The sequence below is a fragment of the Pristis pectinata genome, chromosome 5 (assembly GCF_009764475.1).
Source record: "Pristis pectinata isolate sPriPec2 chromosome 5, sPriPec2.1.pri, whole genome shotgun sequence".
In the NCBI taxonomy this organism is placed as follows: domain Eukaryota; kingdom Metazoa; phylum Chordata; class Chondrichthyes; order Rhinopristiformes; family Pristidae; genus Pristis; species Pristis pectinata.
Genome location: NC_067409.1, coordinates 76877314 through 76897740, shown reverse-complemented (window position 1 = coordinate 76897740; position 20427 = coordinate 76877314). Strand labels below are relative to the sequence as shown.

The window sequence follows — 20427 nt, the reverse complement described above, 5'->3', positions numbered from 1 at the left end:
AGCTCTGGAATGCAAGACTTCATAAATCCAAGCACAAGGTTTGTTGTACTTTATACCTCTGAATTGTTAAACATTTGTTGGGTTACAAAAGGTGTCTTACATCCAATTTATGACATCATATTAGAAAGAATGTGAAGGTCCTAGAAATGAGCAGAGAAGAACAGGGATTTCAGCTACAAAGTTGGGTGAAAGAACCTAGAGTGATTTTCACCTTGGAAAGGATTGAGGTGAAATTTGATGAAGTGTACAAGACAACAGGTTTAGATCGAGTAATCAGAGATGAGCTGCTCCCATTAATGGATGGTTGTAGAACCAGCGGAAACATATTGAAAAGCAGATGCAAGACAGAAGGGGGAAGGGGGAGAATATGAGGAAAAACAAATAAAAAGCAGACAGTGATTATCATCTGGAATTTATTGACTGTAAAAGTGGTGGGAACAGCTAACTAGGGCTTTTAAAGAACTAGCTAGACACTTGAGGCAAAATAAATTGTGGGGCTATGAAGATACAGCTGGGAAAGAGGACTGGCAGGATTACTACATAAAGAGATGGGGCAAGTCTGCTGGTCTGACTGGTCGCCTTCTGTGCCATTACGATTCTATGAATATATTCCATGAATCTGTCATCTACAGTTTTACTACAAGTTTGGTATGCCCAGTCTACAAAAGATTAAAGCACTTTTTTAAAAAAAATAATTTTTTACCTTTGTTATTTTTCTCTCAGTTTCCTAATTTACACTTTGTTGGAACCTGTAACTAGTTTGAGGAGGACAAATAATCTATTCCCAGCAGTTTCTACCCTGTTTTTTCTTGACCCCACTCAAAATGATTCTAAATTTTAATTTCTAAATTCTTTCCTCGTTACAGGTATTCCTCAATTTACAAACATTCCAGCAGCTTTGTAGATATACAACTTCAATTAATAAATATATTTTTTGCTATAAAGGAACAGAATTCCACCTTCTCCCCCCACCACAGAATTACATTACACCAAAATATGCATATTATATTTCAGCAATCTATTTTGATTTATTAACTTTCACTCAGTGAAATGTTTTCCAGGAACTCATTCTTCTCACTCTACCTTACCCATTACAATCATGCAGCCCAACATTTTTCATTTTGCCCAACTCTTCTTAAAGTCAACTATCTTGGAATTATACACCGAAGTGTTTTTCACAATGGAATTTGTCAAATACCACATTTGCATCACTAAAGTGTGTTCTACCTCTACATTTCCTTCCCTACCATTTCACCATCCACCCTCAAATTTTCAACCCAACTTTAAAATCCCTGAATGCCATCAAACTCTCCCTGCCAACTGTACACTCTCCCTTCTCCAACACCAGCTCATTATTTTTTTTCCTATATCTTTCAGCTATCTTACTGTCAGAAGCACAAAATTCCTCCCTCAGCATTTCCACCAAATCACATCACCCCCTTTAGAAATTATTTTGCAACCATATTTGCTGTTTCCTAATTATTTTATGTTCTCATTTGCTTGGTGACTCCCTTCCAAAGACTATCTAAGATGACTAAGAACTTGGACAGCTTTTGTAGAAAGGTGGTGGAGGTAAAGGATATAAAAAGTCTAGATCCAGTTGATATAGACATGAATAAAATTAATTTCAAGGAAACCATCTAGTTCTTTTTTTAATTGCTACTGGTATAAACTAGAACCAATGAGATGGAACTCTGAATTGAGCAAATTCCACAGGTTCTCTGAGAAGCCTGATACCATGTTGTCCCCAACGTTACCTTTGATGTCAGACTAGTTTTAGTTATCCATTTATAGAATGGGGATATGGCAAGTAAGTCCTGCAATTATCTATCCTTAGCTGCTCCTGAACTGAGGATGCATTTAAGAGTCAAACACATTAATAGTGAAGGTCATTAGTGAACTGGATGCGCTTTTACAACAATCTGGTGGTTACATGGTCATAAATGTAGCTTTGTTTTTCAGATTTAATTACTGGAATTTAAATTCCATAAGCTGCCATGGTGCCAAAAGACGTACAGGTTAGGAGCTGTGGGCATGCTATGTTGGAGGCAGAAGAGTGGAACACTTGTGGGCTGCCCTCAGCACATTCTCAATAACGCAAAAAGACGCGTTTCACTGTGTTTTGATGTACATGTGACTAATAAATAAACATCTTATCTTCAAACTTGTGTCTCTGAATGAATGATCTAGAACAGATGCTCCTTTAACCATTATACTATTTAGCTTAATGGGTTTCCTTACAGATATAATCCCCAGACACAACTGACCTTGCCCACCACCATGGTCAATACTCAGTTATGCTGTCAAACTCCACATGATCCAATTCCGCCTATGCCTTTACCTTTAAAGCATAAAGTACTACACTGGGCTTAACAATTTTTCCTCTTTGGGCCCTCCTCTGCATTCTTCTTGTTCCTTAAGCTGGCCTGACTATCCATTCAATCTCTCTTGACATACATGTTGGGTTAGCATTCCCCAAAACCCCTACCTCAGCACTATTTTCAAAATAATCTACTATATATGTTCAATGTTGACTCTGCTATTTCTTTCAGAAGATTTTAAAATGCATGGTCCAATCCATCTGGACCAGAGAGTTTAACCTCTATAAGCTGAATATTAATACTACTCACTTTTTAAATTCTGAATTAGGTCAAGCGGTACAGAAGTTTTTAAACACAGAGGTATTAAAACCTGAAAATATATTATAGAAAGTGAACCAGGTCACCTCATTAGTCTCTGGCTATAATTAAAACCAAACTACAACAAAGGAGTACTTTCCAATAGCAGGAACCTGACTCTGGCTGTCTTATGACTGAATACATCAACCTAATATAAAAAATAAAAGAGCAGCAGAGTCAAAAATTTATTCTTATTTCACACCAAAATGCTTCTGCATATAGCATCACCTCAACTGCAATTTTATAAAAATTGCCGATCTCATAACATTAGACCTCTGCCACAATTTTTTGCCCCAAGCCATTAGTACCAAGTACACCACACTCAGTCCCTGTGTACTGTACCAACTTTCTCTCTCATAGAATCCCTCTTTTCTGGGTACCAGTTCTGGAAAGGGAGAAAGCAAGGAGATAGACATATAAAAACGGTGGAGTCACAGTAGCAGCAGTATGATAGGAGGAATGTGAAGAAGGATCAGTGCATGCAATTTAGGTAGGTCCTTCCATCTGTGATTATTCTATAGCTTTTACATTATTTTAAGTACTTATTGATCTACTGTAGCATTGTAAGGAAATGAGAGGCTGTATGTGGAACAGAGTTAGAAGGCAGGAACAATTGGGATATATCTACAGAGATGATTATAGCCGCTACTTGCTACATTATACTTCCAATTTTTGAATTAGAAAACAAATTGATTGGAGGGCAGGTACTTCTCTGCAGTACAAGCTGACAAACCAGAAAACTAGACCTGATTGATAATTATTGTTTTGGGAATGAACAAGAACACTGAATCCATCAGGATAAGAGTTTCTATAAAGCTTTGCATTTAGCTTAATTTTGGGCTTCAAGGGAAATATTAGGATCTTGGGTGTTAGTCTGGAGGCAGAAAATCATCTGCTGGGTAAAAAAAGACTTGGATCTGTATACCACTAATGGGTACTGATGTGCTGAATGTTTGCAATATTTGCAATACAAGGAGAAAGCTCTGATGAATTGTATCAACATTGATACATAGCAAATCTAGAGAAGTTGCAACATGAGATGTGCGGCAATGCAATGGATGATTAACCTTTGTTTAAAAACCTAAAACTTGACACCAGCAAAATCTGCAGTAAGTTGTATCTGGAGGCTTTTCTACAAAAGGCAATACCAGGTAAAATCACAAGGAAGGACACATCTGTCATTATTTGCCTGACAGTCTCTTGAGTGCACCTCTTGATTAGTCTAAGGTGGTGATCGTCTTGAACTGCTCCTGCTGGAGGACTAAAACCCTGTTGTTTAATACTGGATAGCGTCTATATGGAAGCTCAAGGGAAAACCTTTCAACTACATTTTAAATTAATAATTTGTCAAGTCTGCGCCAATTATGTTGCAGTTTTAATGGGTAGATAATCTCTTCAATGACTCACTGAAGATGCAGGACTGCAACTGTAAAGTGCAGCCTGTAACTCTCTGACTGTCCCAAAAAGCAATGCATCTGTTGTGACTTCTTCACTTCAGCACAAACTTTTACAGGCAATTCCTAACTTGGGACCAGGTGATCCATGCTGGTTGAGTTATGAATGTCTTGGCCATGGTGAGAGAACATTGACGCACAATACTAAAGGTGGCCAGTCTTATGTATAGGGGGCCTTATAAGGACAATTACTGTTAGTGGCTGTTGATTGAACAAGATTTGTCTATAAAAGAGTGGAGTTGTGACTAGAAGAGCAAGTCCAGGTCAGTCTGTCTCGGATCTGGCCCTTACTTACTCTACAAGTGACCCCCATCGCCAAGTTTGAACCAGATATTTTACTTTAATGCTTTAAATGACTTATTAGTATTTTCAGTTTTTGGAAGAGGTGATGCACAGTCAGTTCCCTTGGCCCTTCACATCTAAAAAAGAATAAATGAAGGTGAGGACCATGGGGACAAGTCCAGTCAGCAGGCAAGATCCAGCAATAGCTATACAGGCTCAGCTACGTTAGCATTAAATTTTTATTGTGCTCTATTTCGGACGACTCAGCCAGCTCTCTAATAATTGGCATACAGGCACATGTACGGGCAAAATAGTCTTCTTCCTGCTACTTCCAGTAATCCACACAGTTCCACCGACTTGGAAAGTCTTACTTGTAGTGTTGTTAGGCTTCTTGAATTGATTCTTATTCTTTTGTTTTGCCACTTTTGAATCCTATCCACTGGCCCAGTCATTATTAGATGGTATCAAATTAATTTAACATGGATAAGAAAGCTCGACTTCAACAAAAACTCATCTTTTAACTTATGCGTGACTCAAAATCTGCACAGTTTGCCTTGCAAGAGGGAAGAAATAGAAGAGAACAAAGTGGGGGGACTTGTGAATATGTCTGTACACCTGTTAAAATTTTACACAAAAACGTTAGAATAACCAATTCAGAAATCAGAAGGACAACAAATTCTGCCTGATTTATTTGTAAAGAAAATTTACATTAATCAAGTTGATTTCAGCTTGTCTGTTGCACAATACTCAATCTGTACAGACAAATAGAGAAAATAAGCAAGTGGAATGTCATCAAAATAATGATGTTACCCCACAGTGGTGTCGAAATAACAAAAGCTAAATATTAACAATGCTGGAAATCTGAACAAAAAACAGAAACTACTGAAAAAACTCAAGAGATAAGGAAGGATCTGTGTGCAGAGAAACAGTTGATGTTTCATCAAATCTGGGAATAGTTTTTTTTAAAACTTTATTTATACAGCACGGTAACAGGCCCTTCCGGCCCAATAAGCCCACGCCACCCAACTACACCCATGTTAACCTACAAACCCGTACGTCTTTGGAATGTGGGAGGCATTTTCTGTTTTTAGTTCAGATTTTCAGCATTTACAGCATTCAGTAAAAACTTCTTGGGTAAAGTAGCTTGGAATTAAAAGGGAACTAAATGAGACCACACATGAGAATTTATAAAAGGTAAAAGAGCATGGAGTAGTACTCTATTGGCAAAGGAGAGTAACAGAACTTGAACCTTGACAAGTGACAGTGGGACAGATATTTTTTCAGTTACAGAATCAAGAGATGGGATAAATAACAATGTCATGCAACTATAGTAACCTTAAATTATAGCTGAAGTGTCCAAAAAGATTAGAACTATAAATACAATTATTTGTGGGACTATATGCATCAACTTAGTAAGTTGAGATAGTTACTCTACACTTTAGTACTTTTAATACACTGAATCAAACTGCAATCACTGTCATACCTAATTAAGGTTATAAGCACAAACCTCACTAATTTAGACTTGCGTAACATAGATGCTTACCCTCAGGGTAATGCTGTTCCTTCCATGCAATTAATTTTACAAATAGCTTGTGCCAGAAATAAAAGTACTAAGCCAAAGATTTTTAAACCATTAAAATTGGCAGGTCTTACTCCTGTTTTTATCATTGGCAAAAGCCACAAAACTGAGAATACTGTGCATCACATGGGTATGATTATTTTCTCATCAACATAAGGATAAGTACAATGTCTCTTCTCTTAAACAGTATTAGCTAGCAAGTGAAATAGAAACAGCTTTGTTTGGATCACAAGACAGCAGCCATCACAATGCCTTTACAATGGAGAGAATAGAAGTACCAATAACCAGGAGGAGAAGAGATACTCAGCAAAACAACTTAAAGCACGAAATGCTACACAACATATACAAAAAACTACTAAATACACAATGCATAAATGGAAAGGCATCAGAATTAAAAGGGAGATGCAGGGATGCCCTATATGAATCCTTTAAATCTCACCATACTGAAACAGCTAGAGAAGCTTTCTTGCAAGAGAAGTAGATTTGGTACCGGTCATAAACCTAATAAGCAGCTATATAGCAATACAACCAGAGTTAATTAGCCGTGATTCTTAGGTAAAAGCTGTGCACAGCACTTTGAAACTGAATTACCTGAAGCAACGGTGCAATAAGAATAGCCATCCTTCAGGTTTAAAGCAAATTAGTTATTTGTGAAGGAATACTGATTTTGCTTTGCTCTTTTAAAAATATTTAAATTCCCATTCTCCAAAAATTACTCATCATTGCTTTTGTGTCACTACAGAAAGTGACACACATCTGAAGCACATGTTAGTATCATTCATTAAACTATAGCACTGATGTTTAGGTTCCTAAACACAAAGTTTATCTAATGTTCCAACAGATAACTGAAATAGATGTATGCACATGGGAAAATTGCGGGAGCAGGATACATGAAGAGTACAAAAAAGGGTAAGAATAACAAGTGCACAGTGAAAGGTGGCATTAGTTTCTCAATTTATTAAGGTGGAAATTAATCCAAATAAAATGCATAAAATAGCGCATCTTTCTCAATGATGCAATACTCAAATCTCACCGATATATATTGGCACCCTTAAAGAAATTTGGTTTCTTCACTGAATGTATAGTTTTAAAACTGTGAATAAAATAGTTCCTCTCGATGTCTGTACATCCAAAAGGGCTTCAAAATATGCTGGTTATTTACTTCTTCAATTTACAAAACATGACAGTTTGCAGTAATACAGTACAGTAATAACAAGACAGTCTGTTTTAGTGATGCTGTTGAACATTACTCCCCAACTCCTCTTCAACATGGGGCTATTGCATCTTTAGCATCTAACCAAGGCAGCAGAAAGAACCTCGGTTTCACTTTTCAGAGTATACTAAAATGCCACGTAATAAACATATGATTGGAGGACCACAGAAAGATAAAATGTAGAGACTGTCATAAATTTTTCACAATACTGATTCCTAATCTCATCCTGAAATGTGCTCAAATCTTAGGATTATGACTTAGGAGTTGATGAACCTAAACCTTACCATTTAAAGGTGATTGTCATCAAATGAGTCAAAACTGATATAGCTCTTTATCCACAATTAAATTACTTTAAGATCCAGGAACATCCAACAAATAGTTCTAAAGATGCCGCTTCTCCTGCTGCTGCAGATTATGTAATAACATTAAAGGGCAGACAGTCCATTTTAGCACTGAATTTAAAAATCAATTCTCAGCACCCTTCACAATACCCCACAGTCCTTCACCCTGATATTTTTATATCTTTCTCCAAATAAAAGCCTTAGCACACAAAATACTGTCACTGAAATATGTACTTGCTGAATTCATGCCACTTATTATGGAAATTTCCTAACTGCTATTCTAAATAAATCAATCTATACTGACAGCATTACCAAGGTTTCATGGCAGACTAGAATTGAAAACAGCTTCCATAATATAACATACATTTACATACAAATATTTTCTTTTATCAGTAATACATAAGAAAATGCATGAATGCAGTAGAAACATTGAGTTATTTGTTCTGATTAACTATGCATTGTTCAAATGGCACAAATTATGATATGCTGAACTAACAATCTCCCCCATACTCCTGCTCTAATAAACTATAAAACAGTCTTGTGAACAGACCAAGGTTTAACACCCACAGCAAAATTTGACATAATTGAGTAATTTAACGTACGGGAGTTCCTTTCACTGGTCTCTGCAGATCCTGGAGCTGACATTACTGCAGAAAGCAAAGTAAACACAAGCACTGCATTGGACGAATCACAACCTCAGTTAACAAGCTGCTTTGACAATCTGCATCTTCTAAATGAAAAAAACAACCAAACTGAGCGAGACTGTGGCTGTCAGATGTAGCACAGAACACTGAACTGTCAGTTCTCCACAGCTCAAGCACTAGAACATCCAAAGTCTAAACGTGATTTGCAGGATACACAGTAGTGGCCGGCAAACACTCTGGAATATACCACAACTGTTTTAAAGGGTAGGGACTTATGACAGTGATGTTATGTAATCAATCAGAAAAGAAACCAAATTCACAACTTAATTGACCACATAAATCAAAATTCCAGTTTATAAAATACAAAAGTATAAAATGTGCTCAAATTAATCTACAATTCTATTCATAGTTCAATCAAAATCAATGATTACACCTCATCAGTACAGATTTCTTATGCTCCAGTCCAAATATTTATAGGCTGATTTGAATGCAACAAAATCCTGCCTACTATTGTTGCAATGTATAATAGGGTATCCAAATTCAAAGTTAATACATTGTTAGTTTTAGTCCTTCAAGTAAATTCACCAGCACACTGGGAGAAAAAAATCAAATGGTAAATAATGGCAACTTTAAAATCTTTTTTTACCTGAAATGTTAATAGACTTAGAAGCTGTGTTGAAGATGGCTCCCTTTACTACATGCTCCATTTCCTTATTTTTAAATTACACTGTGTGACAAGGTCGTAATGCTGCTGCCACACAGTTCAAACAACCCAGGTTTAATTCTGATCTCCAGTACTGCCTGGGTGGAGTTTGCACCTTCTTCCTCTGTGACCAGAAGAGTTTCCTCCGTCCTCTTGTTTCCTCCCACACCCCAAAGGCTTGCTAGTTGCTAGGTTAACAGGCCTTTGTAAATTACCCCTATTGTGTAGGTGGGTGGCAGGACAATCAGGGGTGTTAAGGGACATTTGAGAGAGAGAGAATAGGTTACAAGATAATAGAGGGGGTATCAGATTACTTTGAGAGCCGGCAAAGACTCATTGGTCCGAATAGAAACGCAGAACAATACAGCACAATACAGGCCCTTCGGCCCACCATGTTGTGCCAACCTTCAAACCACACCTAAAACTATCTAACCCCTTCCTCCCATATATCCCTCTATCTTAAATTCCTCCATATGCTTATCTAACAATCTCTTGAACTTGACCGACATATCAGCCTCCACCACCACCCCAGGCAGCGCATCCCATGCACCAACCACTCTCTGGGTGAAAAACCTCCCTCTGACGTCTCCCTTGAACTTCCCACCCATTACCTTAAAGCCATGCCCTCTTGTATTGAGCTTTGGTGCCCTGGGAAAGAGGCGCTGGCTGTCCACTCTATCTATTCCTCTTAATATCTTGTATACCTCTATCATGCCTCCCCTCATCCTCCTTCTCTCCAGTGAGTAAAGCCCTAGCTCCTTTAGTCTCTCCTCATAATCCGTACTCTCTAATCCAGGCAGCATCCTGGTAAATCTCCTCTGCACCCTTTCCAACGCCTCCACATCCTTCCTATAATGAGGCAACCAGAACTGGACACAGTACTCTAAGTGTGGTCTAACCAGAGTTTTGTAAAGCTGCATCATTACTTCGCGGCTCTTAAACTCGATCCCACGATTTATGAAGGCTAACATCCCATAAGCCTTCTTAACTACCCTATCGACCTGTGCGGCAACTTTCAGTGATCTGTGGATATGAACCCCCAGATCCCTCTGCTCCTCTACACTGCCCAGAATCCTGCCATTTACCTTGTATTCCGCCTTGGAGTTTGTCCTTCCAAAGTGTACCACCTCACACTTCTCCGGATTGAACTCCATCTGCCACTTGTCAGCCCAGCTCTGCATGCTATCAATATCCCTCTGTAAGCTTCGACAGCCCTCCACACTATCCACAACACCACCAATCTTTGTGTCATCTGCAAACTTGCTAACCCACCCTTCCACCTCCTCATCCAAGTCATTAATAAATATCACAAAAAGCCTATGTCATGAGAAAATGATGTAAAGGGCTCTAATTATATAATAAATTATGAAAATTATGGGCTCAATTTTTGCAATCAATGTGACGGCATTTGCCACTGATGAAAAAAGGCTGCTCACAAAGATATAGTGATCTAGATTTCACCTTTATCAACATTAATCTCAATCAAGCATCAGTGATAGAAACTCCTGGCACCCACCAACAAACAGGAAAACAGGAACTAACAGGTTTTATCATTCACTTTTTAAAATAACACAGGAACAACACATTTAGCAATTGGAGTAGAACACTTGGTTTCTTTAGCCCGGTCCAACATCCCATGGGAACAGGGAATTCTCAGACCCAACTCTGCATATTTGTTCTTATCCCATATTCCTGCGTGGTCTTAAATAACAATTTGTAAAGAGTGTTGTTTACCTGGAGGTATTTTCCAATTTCACTCCTAAAAGGCATGGCTCTAATTTTTAGATTTTATCCCTAGTTCTGGTCCCCCAACCAAAAGAAAGATGGCAGTCTAGCACAATGTCCACCATAGTTACATCAGATCCTGCAGCAATTGTCATTCAGAAGAACTACAGTTTGGAACACTCTTCTAACTACGAGCTAAATGAATTATTTCTAAGCCGTACAAGGTAAGTAATGTTTAAAACTTACAATACTGAAGGAAGCCATTTGGCCTTTTGAATCAAGATGAAAAACACAATAATGCTGGAGGAACTCAGCAGGCAAGGCAGCATCTGTAGAGAAAAGCAGGTGGTCAATGTTTCGGGTCAGGACCCTTCTTCAGGACTGAAGGTAGGAAAAGGGGATGCCCAATATATAGGAGAGAAAAGCAAAGCAGTGATAGGTGGACAAAAGAGGGGAGGCGGGGTGGGCTCAGGGTGGTGACAGGTAGATGCAGTTAACAGATAGCGATAGGCAGGTGTGGGGGAGGAGGGGTGAGCAGATCCATCAGGGAATGGGTCAAAGGTAAGAAGAGAGGAAAAAAAGGCTAGGAAAGGGAAGACTAGAAGTAGTATGGGGGGGGTTCCAAGGCGGAAATTGAGGTGCTGCTCCTCCAGTTCGCGCTTGGAATTCTCCTGGCAGTGGAGGAGGGCGAGGACTGACATATCAGTGATGGTGTGGGAGGGGTAGTTGAAGGGCAACAGGAAGATGCAGATAGCAGTTACGGACATTTCACAGAACACCTGCACTCTGTCCATAACCACCTATCACCACCCTGAGCCTACCCAGCCTCCCCTCTTTTGTCCACCTATTACTGCTCTGCTTTTCCCTCCAATATATTGGGCTTCCCCTTTTCCTATCTTCAGTCCTGAAGAAGAACCCTGACCCGAAACGTTGACTGCCTGCTTTTCTCCACAGTTGCTGCCTGGCCTGCTGAGTTCCTCCAGCATCATCATGTTTTTCATCTAGATTCCAGCATTTACAGTTCTTTGTTTCTCTGGCCTTTTGAATCTATACTGGCTTTTATTTTTACAAAGATAGAGAAGAGATCCTATTTCCTCTGTGACAAACAAACATGTAGTGATGACAAAATAATGTTTTTTTAATATTGACTGAGGGATAATTACTGTCCAGCACACTGAAAGCACCTTCTGCATTCTTCTCTGGAAAAAATGGACCCAGATCTCCAAAAGGAAAGCAAACCAGGCCACAACCCAAAGTTGCACGAAGTGAATCTATCTCAGAGAGTGCAAGGCTCCTTCACACTGTACCACTTCAAGTTTTACAGGCAGCAAAGATTAAATCTTTACATACAGGATTATGGCTGAAGCTGAATTTCTGACTCATTTCTTAAAAGTTATTTTTACTATGAAACTCCACAATCACTAAGTGCATTATTCAGAGCCAGAGAGTTTAATTCCCATTATAATTATTTTTGCTATTCATCACACTTTTCTGGAACATATCTATGTCAAATAACAACTTCCTGTATTGCTAATATTAATGGAGGAAAGTATATGGGCACTTAAACAAAGATGCAGAAGATGCTGGAGATACTCAGCAGATCAGAAAGGATGTGTGGAGAGAAACGAATTAACATCCTGATTCAACTGCAGATACTATATGACCTGCTAAGTATCTCCAGCATCTCTTTTCATTTCAGGTCCATCATCTCTAGTTTTGTTTTTCATATATGGGAACTTGTTTGCTTCCATCAACTTTTTAAACTCCATTTCAACTTCCACTTTAGTATCCTGTCATCAGCAATATAAACTATCATTGTCAAAAGAAGCAAAATATAATTATTTGAATTGACATTGTTCTTTCAATTAATGTTGGAATTTTTGAATCTCTCCCCCAAAGATTATTCAATTAATCACTCAGTGCAAGTAATCAGCATTACAATTTCACAACTCACTCATGGACCTTAGAAGGAAGAATACTGTTGAAGTAGGATCAAAAAATTACTGTTTAGAAATGTATTAAAAATTGTATGTAACACGAGGTTTAATGAGGTACTACAGCAAAGTACATGCAAAAAAAATCAAATTATTCAGCATAATTCAAAAACTGAAGATCTCCAAGTTTCTATAACTTAAGATACATGCAAATTAAAGCCAGCATGGATCCAGAGCCCATAATTTTGAAACTCTGGAGTAACCTCTAAAAAGAAATGTGTTCTAAGTCACGTGGGCTATAGTGGCATATGCATATTTTGCTCAGCTCCTGAAACAGTGCTCCATTGATTATAATGTAATCAAATTTTGGTTTTGTCAATTTTGTAATCAAAAATGTGCATGAACTGCTAATCTGCGAATTTATCACATGTAAGAGGGGATACATTTCTACCTCATTATCTGATAAATACTTAAAAGTGTAAAGTGTAAAAAGGAAGGTAAAACAAATAAATAACTTTAAAAACAAAATCTTTAGGTTTTGTAGAACCGTGCAAGAATATAAAGTCTGGGACAAATGTATTAGGGAAAATGTGAACACATTTTAATGTCATGCCTTTCTTTGTCTAAAGAAACACTGTAGCAACTATCTTACCATATAACAACTTGGTAATCTTTGGCAAAGATTTTCCAACAAGATTGTGGCACATCAATTTACTTTGTACTGACTTGTTGCTGACTTTCTTCTATATGTTTTTCTTCTTTTATAGTGAGGCAAGGTGGGGATGGTGTGGGAGAAGATCCAAGGGGTTAAAATACCCTGATCCATCTTCCAGCAGTGGAAGCTATCAGTTTTCTCTTGGGGATCTCCTCAGCTTTGTTATATTTCTGCTGCTAGAATTTTGAACTGGTGCAAAAATGTATCTGAAAGGCTAATAGAATGGTAGCCTATACCCTAATAAAAGGAGGGCTGGGTTCAAGCATAAAAATTATATTATTCCTATGATTAAGCTTCATCTGGACTACTCTGTTCAGATCTGTGTACAGCATAGTTTTAGTACAATGTTGAATGTTTTCAACATTTTCTGTTTTCATTTTAGATATCCAGCTTAAGCAGGATTTTGCTTTTCAATTACTAAAATGATGCTCGAATAAATGAGGAGAGACTATATAGATTTCTATTCACATTAATATGTGAGGTTAAGGGTTGACCTGACTGAGGTGTTAAAGACAATTGCAGTAGTTGATAGAATAGATGGAAACCATCTCCCCTAGTGGAAATCTCCTGAATAACATGACAGAACCTTAAGATTAAAATTAGACGACTCAGACATGATTATTCATGCCCTCAATATTATAAAACAGAAGATATTGGAAATATTCAGTCCATCGGTAACAGTAAATTTAATTTCTGTAGGTTTCCATCCTAGCAGTCCTTCTCCTTTTGTTTTGTTTTCACCTCCCAATTCCAATCCACTACTCTGCAGCTCTAAATATTCCCTGCTTTGAAGATCATTGACCTGCTGCTTGACCTGCTACTTCCAGCACTATTTTAATTCAAATTACAACATCTGCAGTGTTTTTTTAAAATTTTCTCTCCAATTAAACAGAAATCCACCTACGTCTGAGGACTGTTAGCAATTGAAAATTAATAGCATCATCTGCAGGCAACATCTGAGAAAATTACTACAAGATGACAAAGGTGAAACACGCAAATAAAGACACTCATGCACTTAAAATATTTAAAAGTGCACTAAAAATATATTAATTAAATAGATCTGATTGATTATTAAGACCATAAGGTTATTCAAATCATTTAAACAAATGCTATCATATGTCAAACAAAATGGATGCCTCAAAATACAAATTTTCTAATGATATAGTTGTGAAGCATTGTGAACAAAATAGAGAACAATCAACGCATCTTCTCCAGTCTCCTTCTGGGGAAAAACCTAGTCCAGTCCTGATGATGACAATTTCTTCACATCGAGATTTTTACAACTTCATGCAACCATATCTTATAGGACACATGAAAAAAAATTGTAATGGCTAGTGATGAACAGAGGACAATGTTTTGAATTTTTATTCTCACAATTCATAGAATCAAAACAAATTCTAGATTCAAACCACATGCAACACATACAATAATAAATAAAAAAATATATAAAATGTCCTTCAGCCAAAATAATTCGATTGAAACTTATTGATGTACAACTTAAATTAAGCACAAGTTATAGAAGCATAATTTTGAGAATGTTATCATCAAAACTACATTTTCCAAAAATCAGAAAATTTAGATACAACGTATTTGTTTTCAGTGAATAGATCAAGTTGAAAACACTAAAATGGGTAATCTAACTTTTTCCTGTACTCAATTTGAATTATTTTTGCTCCCAAACTTGCTAAAATTGGGAGCTAATAATGGAATGGCAATGTCATATTTTACTCTGATCTTAATGCTCTAATATGCAACTGACTGTAGTGGCAAGAAAGTTGTAATAACTCTTGTGAAGATGAGTATTAGGCAACTTAGAAAATGGTGGAATCAACAAGGCATCTCATTGACCAGTGAAACATAGACTTTGAAAGAAAATAAAAAACCCCAGTTAATGTCAAATTGGGCACATAAATGATGAAAAGGAAATATTTGATTAAAATAATAAAAATGTCACAAATTTAAAATCTGACATAAAACCTTTAACAATTTATTGTATGAATGAAACTGAACAACTTAAATTGTTCCATTTCTGAGTCAGAGTTTGATTGGCATTACATTAACAATTATCATTAATACATTATGCTTTCTAAGTTCTGGCCCTAACCTTCAGTTTAATGGACAACAAAGTGTGAGGGATAAATGATGTTCACAGCAGTCTGCAAGGCTGAGGTGACATTCAAAAAATCTCAAATGATTAAGAAACCCAAACACTCACGAGTGACTAGGTCCACAAATGGATTTATATTAATCTTCTGACTGGTTGTGCAGCTATTTACCAGCACATCGTACACTATGTTCATTTTCATCAGTCACTGTGTATTGTGTGGGAAGATGTCTTTTTCCCCATTGCCAGATTCTGCATCTTGCACAAAAATGCCTAGAAAACGGACTTGGACATTTTTACTGTGCTAAATCGATGTACGCAAACAGCCTTAACACCAAACCGGAAGTCACAAAAAAATTATAGAGTTAGGACCTCCTTGCTTGAAAAAAGCGTTATCGTGATTTATTTATTAGGAGAGATGATAAAACCACACAGCAAGTTTCCCTGCTACTTACTCAGTTTGCCTCAGCGACAGCATGAGAAATGGGTCAGCATTGTTAAAGAGATCATTCCATAGCAGCCTTGCACTGCCACAGAGGGGGGTGGGGGTGCAGGAAACTGAGCAGGAGGATGGGAAATTGGGGGAAGGATTTTAACAACACAATGGCTGGGTATAAGCTAGAGCACCGTGATCAGACTCAGAATGAGCCAGGATCAGAGCAGGGACACACAGTTGCACCCAGCGCCTGAGGCAGCAGGCATCTTTAAATACTGCAAAGTTCACAGAGGAAACAACAAATGATCTAGAAAATATAATATCACAGTAATGTGCCTTTAAATCATCACACGATTCATTACTTTCAGCAAGATGTACTCATCTAATTTTAAACAAATTACATAGATCGAAGATCAAGCTTTTGAACCAATTTTTGTCATTAAGTAATTAAAATGAGCTGCACATATTGACGGCATCATCACATGCAGGAAATACAATTGGCAAATGAAACCTGCATTCGGGTGAAACACAACAGGACACTTGTCCAATATCTTAGGTGGGATGTTTGCAAGAAACGAGCACAAACTTTTAAAATTTGGTGATTTTTTTAAAAAATGCATAACTTGCACAAAAACAGACACAAATGGATGCAATTGCAAGGCACGTCTTGGCTATGTCTGAGTATTGTCAGAATCTTCAACTTGTGGGCTGTATCTCTTGGTGATTGGAAGCAGGGAAGTGAACTGCAGAAATCTGTAATCCACAAATGTACCATTGTGCTTTGACTCCACATTTCATGCTACCCTCCTATTAATTGTTATACACCTTTTGTTATTTTTGTCAATAGAATGGACTTGAGCGACTTTCTAACAAAGAAAACACTGAGTAGTTTTTAAAATTATGATGGGATTTAGAATCAAAAAATGTACAACACAGAAAAGGCCATTTGTTGGTAGAAAAAGGGCTACCCAACCTAATCCCATCTTCCTGCACGTAAATGTAGCTCTGGAGTTCACAGCTGTTTAAGTGTACATCAAAATACTTCATAATTTTGATGAGGGATTCTGCCTTTACCATCCTTTCAGGGAGCAAGTTCCCCTACAACTATCTGGATGGAAAGGAAATTTCCTCATCGACGAAGTGGCGCAGCTCGTAGAGCCGCTGCCTCACAGCATCAAAGACTCATGTTCAATATTGACGTCAAACTCCACACAGGCAGCACCCATGTTCTCCATGTGACAGTGTGGGCTTCCTCCAAGTGCTCTGGTTTCCTCCTACATCCCAAAGAGATTTGTATAGCTAAGGTTAATTGCCTACTGTAAAGTGTAGGTGGGTGGTAGAATCTGGAATCGTTGATGAGAATGTGGGGAGAATGAAGAATGGAATTAATGTAGGATTAGTGTAAATAGGTAGTTGGTGGTCAGTGCAGACTCAGTGGGCTGAGGGAGGGATACTATGCTGTCTGCCTCTGTGACCATCTCCCCTACAGACCTACCTTCCAGCAATTGTTTTTGACACCTTTGTTAAGGGAAATAAGTCCTTCCTATTTACTGTCTGTTCCCCACATAATTTTATACACCTCAATTAAACCCACCCCCATCACCTGTTCAAAGAAAACAACCCATTCTATACAACTTTTCCTCATAGCTGCAATTCTGCAAAACTATGAACATCTCTGTAAACCTCCTCTGCACACAATCTAGTGAAAGCAAATTTTCCTGTAAGGTGACCAGAACGGTACACAGTACTCACATGGTGGTCAAACTAATGTTATATACAGGTCTAATATAATCTCCCTGATCTTATATTCTATGCCTTGGCTAATAAATTATCCACTATGTCCTCTCAACCACCTATCAACAACTTGCAACCTGTGATCATCTGTGGATATTTACTTCATGGTCCCTGTTCCTCCACACCTTTCAGTATCCTGCCACAAATGCTTTACCACACACTTCTTCAAATTGAATGCCATTTGTCACTTTTTTTTGCCAGAATATCTATATGTCCCTGCAGGTGCAAAGTTTTCCTTCTCACTGTCAACCATACGGCTAATTTTTGTGTCATCTGCAAATTTTTTTTATCTGGCATCTTCATGTTCCTTTTAATTTCAACTCTATATTTTCTGTTTTCTGCAGAACTAACCCTTTACAGGGGATTTATGCCATATCTTACACTCTACAGATCTCATCATCCAAAGGGCTTGAGATTTGACATTCTCAGCCTTTTTCTTTGTGGAAACCCATGCATCCCATTGAATAAGAAATACTACAGCACAGGAGGCAGCTATTGACTGGTCAAGTCCATACTGGTGGTAAGACCAATCCAGCTTGTCCCACTCCTTGCCTTTTCCCCATAACCCTGCAAATTCTTTCCCTTCAGTTGCTTATCTTTTATTTTGTTCTTTAGCCAATCATATTTATTCTATTTCCGAGACAGTGTCACCTTCAGGTAGCTATTTCTAATCCATTGTGCTGCGTCAGATCTCAATCTAGTAGGTCCAGCCTTACCCCAGTTTCGGACTTTTACTCCTATTTCCTTTTTTCCTTATTTATGCTAAGTATAACTGCAGTAGTCACTACCAGAAAGACCCCCTCCCACTGCTTCTCTCCCCACTTCCTCTGCTTCAATCCCTACAATTACAATTAGAATTTCCACCCTCTTGTTGAGCTTGCTACATACTAGCTAAAAAATTCTCCTGAAGGCAATTTAGGAATTCTGTGCCTCTATAGAGTGACTGTATCCAGTTAATTGAAATCTCCCAGTATTACTCCCCTAGTGATTTTGAACTTTTCAGAAATTTGCCTGCAACCTTGCTCTTCCATCTGCCTCAGATTATTTGGAGCCTGAATTACACTCCTAAGAGTGTGATTACCAACTTTTGTTTTGTTTTTTGGTTCAACCCAAAGCCTCATTTCATGATCCTTCCATGATTCTCACAGCTACGGCTGTTTCTTGGCCAATTCTGTCCATTACTCCCATCCTTTTTAGCTCCCAACCTCACCTGAAAATCCTATAAACCAGGAATAATAAGATGCCATTCCTGCTCTTTGATAGTGCAGATGTAGAGAAAAGAGTTTCTGCATGTGGGGAAATCCAAACCAAGCAAAAATAAGAAGGATATTAAGAAACCCTGAAAAGAATTCAGGAAAAACCTCTTTAGCCAGAGTGGAACTTGCCACTTCATATAGTAGCTGAGCCAAATTGTATATATTTATTGTAGTGGAAACTAAATTACTGCTATAAGAAGAAAATGTAGAAGCTTCTGGGTTGCACAGTGGCACAGCTAGTAGACCTACTGCTTCACAGCGCCAAAGACCTTCATGTGACTATGTGGGTTTGCTCCAGTCCTCTGGTTTCCTCCACCATCCGAAAGACATGCAAGTTGATAGGTTAACTGGCCGTTGCAAATTGTCTCTGTGTAGAGGTAAGTGGTGAAATCTGGGAGCAGGATGGATAGCAGTTGACAAGATTGTGGGAAGAATAAAAGATGGGATTAATGTAGGACAGATGTAAGTGGGTTGTTGATAGTCGGCATGGACTTGGTGGGCCAAAGGGCCTATTTCTGTGCTGTATGACTCTGTGATTATGTTAATGAAGCTACATAACTTAGACGTAGGCCAAGTGTTTATGGTGTTGTAAATGCTTCTTATTAAGCAAGAGCAAGATGCAGTTTGTTGAAGCAAATGCTAGAGAATGATACTTTATAATATAATTTTTTTAAACCCTTTGAACTTGATGGATGATTTTCAAATGATGAGAAATGAATTGTTAAACAAGTCATCATTTTTTCTCAAGGTTAGTTCCCCCTGCATGCCACCCCGCCCCCCCCACCCCACCCCCCCAACTTCACAAAAAGTTATTCAAGATTCACTTTGGTTCAGCCCATTCACACTTTCCTCTTAGTCAAAAGTTTGTAGATTCAAGCCACAATGGGCTTGAGTTTACAGTCACAGTTCAGTGAATTACTGAGGGGTTGCAGACAGTACGAAAATTTCTTATGACAATCAATAAAGCAGGGACTCCTGCAGGAATTCAAGGAGTATTTCTCCTTCAGCCAATTCTGCCATCACCAGATCAAACATTCATTTACCTTCATTGCAATCTTGTAAAATGGACAACAGCCCAAGAAACTTTGAGAACCAGCAATAAATATTTTGTCAGTATTTATTGTCAGTATTTAGTTCCTCAAGCAAAAACTTTCTGCAATGAAATAGGATACAAAGTTTCAAAATACAAAGACAAATTTCCACTCATATTAAATGTGTTCACTGCATTTTCTTTTTATGTCCAATCCCTTCCAGCACATTCATCAGCAAGGATAAAGCACCACATAAATGATTTGTTCCTTAAAAAGTGGTGCTATATCAGCACAGCTAGATGATTGGTTAAAAGGACAGAATTAAGGTTTTTCTTGTATGATTACAGAGTCTTACTCTTAATGTTTTTTTTAAATGGTGACAAACTGGTAAATATCTGAAAACAGAGGGATGTGGGTTAGAAGACACAGTTATCTTGACGCACAAGTAGCTAGGAAGCCAAATGGTACGTTGGCCTTCACTGCAAGGGATCGAAGTACAGAAATTAAGTCTTGCTGAGATTGTACAGGACTTTGGCAA

The 20427-nt window shown here is 38.0% G+C and overlaps 1 protein-coding gene across 3 annotated transcripts in view; it reads right to left on the bottom strand.

The window, feature by feature from the left end:
• The window catches only part of dtnbp1a (dystrobrevin binding protein 1a), a 132232-nt gene that overhangs the window by 44830 nt on the left and 66975 nt on the right, over positions 1 to 20427 (bottom strand). The gene's annotated exons all lie outside the window — the stretch shown is intronic.